The following is a 6,731-nucleotide window of genomic DNA, read 5'->3' as shown; positions in this document are numbered from 1 at the left end:
TCCACACAAACCTAATTCCACCTCTTACAACAAAAACAACAGGAAGTAACAATTACTTAATATCTTAATATGAAAATTAACATTAATAACATATCCTAATCGATTGAAATCCAAAAATATGAGGAATTAGAAATTTATTGACTGTCATCCAATGATCTCTCTAATTTAGTAATTGGAGAAGTAGGTTCAATATTATACAATCCATATACACTTTCAGCTTGTTTGTTTGTGACAGCGTCTTACTGTGTACAACATAATGGTCTTGAGATCTTGCTTCTCCTATCTCAGCCTCTCATTTAGTAGTATTGTTTATTTCATGTTTTTACACTATACTGTGGTTTTCAGAACAGCTTATATATTTTAAAAGTATTTATATACCCAAAAGAAATGTAGATAATTAAATTGGGTAGGGGCTTTTAAGGAACAACAAAGAGTAAAACTGAATGCTTTGTAACTCTTGTATCAAGTTACCACAGTAAGAGCCAAGATTTTAAGCTCTACTAAATACAAAACAAACAAACAAAAAAAACCTCTATATATTTATGTTTATTTAAGAAAATATTAGTAGTTATGTATTATTTTGAAATATACAGCTAATGCATTTGTAGTTATTTAAAATTTATATTGAGAAAACCCATGTATTTTCAGTTTTGCCATAGACAGCATCTACATAAAATTGTTAAATTTATTTTTCTTTTATATCAAACAACCTTTATAATACTCATTTTTATTGTTATAGTATTTTATAAATTTTAAATAATATGGCAAAAAAGATATTGTACGTATTGAAGGGGGTCTCTGGGATGAGTTGGGGTACAAAAGGAAAACAAGAATGTGATTTAATTCTATTTACTTAAAATATGTTTTTAAATGTTAACAAATTCAGAAAAATTAAAGTCATGTAACTTCTCTCATCATAATGCAATAAAACTTAAAAAAAAAAAAAAAAGCCCAGCTAGAAGAACATATCCCATATAATGGCAACAGCTTTTAAACGAGTTCATGCTCCAGTTGTTGGGGACACACATGAGGACCAAGCTGTATATCTGCTACATATGTATGTGAGCCTAGCTCTACCACAGGTGTACTGTGTTTGGTGGTTCTGTCTCTGAGAGCACCAAGGGTTCAGGTTAGTTCACTCCTGTTATTTGGCCTTCTTGTGGAGTTCCTATCCCCTTAGTGGCCGCAATCTTTCTCCCAAATCTTCAGAAGAGTCCCCAAGCTCCATCCAATGTTTTTCTGTGGGTCTCTGCATCTGTCTGATGGTAGAGCCTCTCAGAGAACAGCCATGTTAAGCTCCTGTCTGCTCTGTATATAAGATACAGAATATCTTTAATATTTCAGGAAGTGGTGCTTGTTCTCTCCATATCTTTTATATAAGATAAATTTAGGGTCGTAAATTTTATGGGTGGTTGAGGTCCCTATAACTTCTCTGCGGGTCCTACCTGGTTAAAATATGTGGCTTCTTCATGTTAAATAAAACCAATGCTGTGAGTCAGAGCTAAGGTCACCCCCATTGATTCTTGGGTGTCACCTCTAGTCCAGGTCTCTGCCACTTCCTCCAGATATGCTCTCATGCATCCTGGTCAGCTGGGGATTTCCATCCATTTTCATCACAATCTCACCAGGATTTTGGTATTTTCAATATTTTTAAGTTTTGGCATAAGGGGGAAAATAATGCTTTCACTTGCATTTCTCCTGACTGATGATATTCGACAGATTTCTTTCTATGTCAGTTTAGCCATTGTGCCTCTTCTATCAAAAAGTCTCTTCTAGACATTTAATCCTTTGCAAATTTTGGGTTGTTTATAATTTTGTATATTTGGCGCACTAACTGCATCTGAAGTAAGTTCTCTGTGCACTGATTATAGACTTGTGCAACTCCCTTGAGACTAAAGCTTATTAACACAACCAGCTATATGAAGCTGACAAGTCACAAGGGAGTCAGTTCTCTTAATTCAGGAGAGCCTGTAAGATTCAAGCCACAACTTTACATACCCACTTGCAGTGTAGGTGAAGGACTCCATAAAACAATATGTTCTGGGCCAAAGCATTGAAGGACAAGACTCTTATAAGGTAGACCACAAAAATGCTGGCCAAGCTTCAACCAGCTATTTGCATCTCAAGATGTTCCAGCCCAGTATATTTTGAAGTTATATTTGAAAATTTCTAGTAAGCATGATAAAGACATCTGTAGTTGTAGCTCAGCCATAGATTGCCTGGTTTCCATGAAGTGCTAGAATCAATTTGTAGTATCAAAATAAATAAAGATATAAGTATGTACATGTACATACATACATACATACATACATACATAGTTGATGTGGGGAAAAGAAGTGAGCCATATTAAAATTGACTGCTGTTGTGTAGTACATCCTTTTGCATATGTCCAATTCTTCCCTGATTCATATATGAAATATTGTCTTGCTAGTTTGGTATAACACTTGAGCTGTAACAATACCCTTGAAACATCATTGGACTAAAACCAAAGTACATTTCAACAAACCAGAAGCATCTACTTATGGAAGAATGCTAGTCAGGCTTTCCTGTGGCAACAACTTAATCCAGGATCCCAGAAATCTATGGGATCTAGTTTCTAGTTGCCAGAAAGGTCAAAGTAGCTTCTTCAGATAGTTCCCCTGTGCAGCTGGTGGGCCTGCCTCTAGATCACCTCTACTGGAGTTTTGCAAACACCCTATTTGCTTAAACAGGGATATGAGGACATTTGGGAACAACTCAGGCACTCATTGATGAAAACAATGTTTAACAATTCTCTTTTTGGAAATAACATTCATGTGAGCCACAAGGGATGTTTATGGAGTACCAGAGTAGCAGAAATTATGCAAGCAGCACCTGTCATAGTCAATTGTGGGTTTCTTAGTATTTTTCACAAATATTGATTCTCGTGTATGGAGTCAGAGATTTGGAAGGATTTAAACTCCACATTGTTTTACCTCTGCAGGAGCCTAGTGAGCCTAGTAAACAGCTTTAGGCTACTGACTCAGGGAACTGTCTTTACTCACAGGGCTGATACCCAGGGTCTTCTACAACAAAAATTAAAAATCTAACCATGCACATCTTCCCAACATCATCTTGTTAGTCTTGTATCTGAATTGTTTCTGGACAGAGATGAAGATGACCCCGTGAATCTCTCTCAATTTGTTTTTTAATGATCGTATAATGATTATGATTGTATTGGTAATTAACAGATATGATTCAAATCCATTAAACGACACTGGTATTGCTCTCAGAATATTGTTAGTGTTCTATTATGCTGACATGTCCTTTTGTTATCAATGTTGCTTGAAAAATTCACCAATATATTTTTGGGGGTTTGTTTCAATATACAAGCACACTAAGATCTTTGTTTGTTTCTGACTTTATCATGTTTTATATTAGCTGATTAAATTAGACAGGTTCCTTTGAGGTGCCTTCTATGAAGTCACTGAGAGATCCTCTTGGTAATCTGATTCTCACTATCTGTTATATAACTGGTCTCATTCCCTCCTCTGTCAGAATTCCAGTAGGGGAAAAATAGAATCAGCATATTTATCAAAATAAGGTGCAGATTAGAGGTATGAAATAGGACCAGAAAGTATAAAAACATACATTATGGAAACTGAGATTTGAATTTATAAGCACACCATATTTAGGTGGCTCTAAAATCCACTTGCAACAATTCAGAGTTCCTCTGCCATTCCTTATTTCCTTATTTGATTTGAGTTGTATAAATAGACAAATGTGGGTGCCATACCAGTTCTGTCTTGTTACTCTATCCTTATTTTTGTGTGTGTGTAAGTCAACTGTTCCAATCTCGTACAACTGACTCCTCAGGGTGTGGCTATGCTCATTGGCACTGGTAGCAAACAGTTATGATAACACCTGTGAGAAACTCACATGATAGAGTATATTACCATACATTATAGTAGGCCATAAATGTTCAGAGTTCATTATTAACATATTAACAGTTCATCAGGGTTCTGGTGCATGGTTGAAGTCCCTCTACTCCCCTGGTATGTATAAATAGTAATTTGTGGGGATGGAGAATTTTCTTAGTTGGTGTTGCTTCCAATCTCTCTTGCCCATACTTCCAATCTCTCTTGCCCATACAAGTAACCATCATTAAGCTCATTGGATCAACAAGTTAGACTGGGAAGGCGTCATCTCATTGATCTATTGTAATGGTCCTTTCTGAAGTAAATAGACGCTTGTTCAAAACTCTACAGACTCAGTTAGAAAACCATCAAAAGTTCCATATGGTAAATCCATGGTGTAGGTAAAACGCTTGAGCAGAATCATGAGGGCCTATGTTTAGATCCTTAGTAAGCACATAAACTCCAGAAGTAATGGCACATTTGTAACCACAGCACTGATGAGAAAAAGCCAGGGATATGGCTTCATGGACAGTCAGTCAAGCCTAAGTGACAAAATCCAGACTTGTTGAGAGATTCTCTCTTAAAACTAAGGGAGAAAAGACAGAGAAAAATTCAAGATATTGGCTGCCTGCCTCCATAGTCAAATGCAAGGACAAGTGCATATTCATTTTCATACACAAACATCATGCATACATAAACACACAGGTATGTGTGTTTTTGTGTTATTTTGTCAAGATGCATGGCTCCAGTATTTACTGAGATTTGTACACATTTGTATGAGTGGGGTGTGTGTGTGTGTGTGTGTGTGTGTGTGTGTTTGGCTAAGGGCTTAATTTTTCCCAGTGTGTCAGAAGGCAGCTGTGTAGCAGCTTTGCAGGAATCTTGGGAAAAGTCTGTACTATTTTGAAGAAAGGTGGAGGAAAGAGAAGTGTTGGATCCTGATTGCCCTGTCCCTACCCAGTCTCTTTCTGTTACTTGGGGCGTATCTAATCTTCAACCTGCCAGTTAGTGACAGCTGGAGCAGTCTATTCTGTGTGATGCGAGGCCAGGACAAGCAGTGGGATTTTCTCACCTGACCTTGGTTTCAATCATCTTCCATCTTCCAGTCTCCCCCTTTGTTTTTTTCTTATGCCATTTCACCCTCATACCCCACTCTGGAGGAACTCAGTCCTGTTTTCCCATAGCTCTGTTTGTATTCAAGATATCTGATGCTGTTATCCTCAAAACACTAGATTATTCATTTGATTTATCAATATAGAGGTTGTAGATTCCAAAGAAAGAGGTGGAAAGCCATAAGTGGTATAACAGAGGTTATCTAATTGGGAGGAAAAGCTGCTATAGACTAGAGAACTATGAAGATAGAAAGGTTGCTGGTACAATTGGTAGATATTTATGAAAACATTCTTTTCCATTAAGATCACAATATAACGCAAGCCTCCAGAGATCCCTATTTCAGTAGAGACAAGATCAAGGTCAGGCTAAGGGAGGCAGTGTCTGAAGTAGAAAATTAGAATCCAATTTAGAGCATCTAGTGAAACTAGATATTATACTTCTCTCTTAGTTATGAGAAGTATGAACTAGCGAGAAGAAAATAACAACAACAAAAGAAGCATGCAATTTGACTTCAGAAACCCAGTGCATGACCCAATTTTATTCTACTGTGTAGGATTGGGTGGTTTCTACTATACCTAATGGGTTCTACCATGTGTCTAGAGGCTTTCCTGAAATTATGTTCTTCACTGATAATATTTGTCAGAAAATGCTACGTATTGGGAAACACAGAGGCCTGCAACAGGATCATAATCTTCACAGAGCATGAAAAGTGTCCAGCTACCTCTCAACCCATGCCAGGATCTTCTCACATCTGTAGATATCTTAGCTAAGATTTGTTTTCCAGAGCTAATGATAGAAACCAGGGCCTCTTATATGTCAGGCAAACTCTTGCCCTCTAAATCCAAACTCTGCCATAGAGCTAGTGTTTATGCTGCACCTATCATACCAGAATATTCTCTCACAGCTCAGATATCACATTCTTTAAGCAGTACATGGTAAGTTGAGGTACAGGGCAAAGAAGAACTTTGTTGGTAAGGCAGGAAACTCATACCTCTCCTATTAAAGCCTTTTAGGGAGAGTGAGAACAAGCCTATAGTAGCCATGTAAGTTCCAGATAAACAGATAAACAGTGGATACTCCTGCCCTGTGATACCAGCACCGAGTGAACTTTTTTACAAATGGAGCTTCCCCTGTCTCACTCATAGCCATCTGCATTTGTATTGCCTTCTTGATAGAATGCTCAAGAAACAGAGAGGTAGCTTAGAAACTCTTCATTTACACTACTGAGCCTACCATATAATAACTGTGCTTAGCTATGTCACAGTACAATGGCCCAAGAGCTAAGCATGAGGTTAGTGGTCAAACATAGAGTGGACACTCCCATTGGGCCTTTCCCATGCATACTGAACAAGGAATCTGCTCTATTCTACCTTTCCTTCCTGGATGATAATTGGTACATTGGTGTCCAGTTTGCAATGCTGCTTGCTGAAAAGTGACTATAAAACACAATTTGTAGTCTTCAGGAAGGATCGTCACTTAACTTTAGGATCAAAACCCATCATGCCAACAGCTCCAGTATCCTATTTTCTTTGCCCGTAGTAGAGATGAAGTGTATGAACATGGTACTAATATTTGGGGTGAATGTAGTCCCCTTGGAGTACCAGACTACTCTAGTCACTTCTGACTCCTTCTCAGCAATTTTCAGTTAGGTATACCAATCCAGATAGAGTCCTTCTCAAATTCTGACAAAACTACAGTACTGTAACAAGGGTGCATGAGGTTTCTTAAGGAATTTCCAAACCC

Source organism: Mastomys coucha, unplaced genomic scaffold (genome assembly GCF_008632895.1).
Source record: "Mastomys coucha isolate ucsf_1 unplaced genomic scaffold, UCSF_Mcou_1 pScaffold16, whole genome shotgun sequence".
Lineage (NCBI taxonomy): Eukaryota > Metazoa > Chordata > Mammalia > Rodentia > Muridae > Mastomys > Mastomys coucha.
This window is presented reverse-complemented; position numbering follows the sequence as displayed.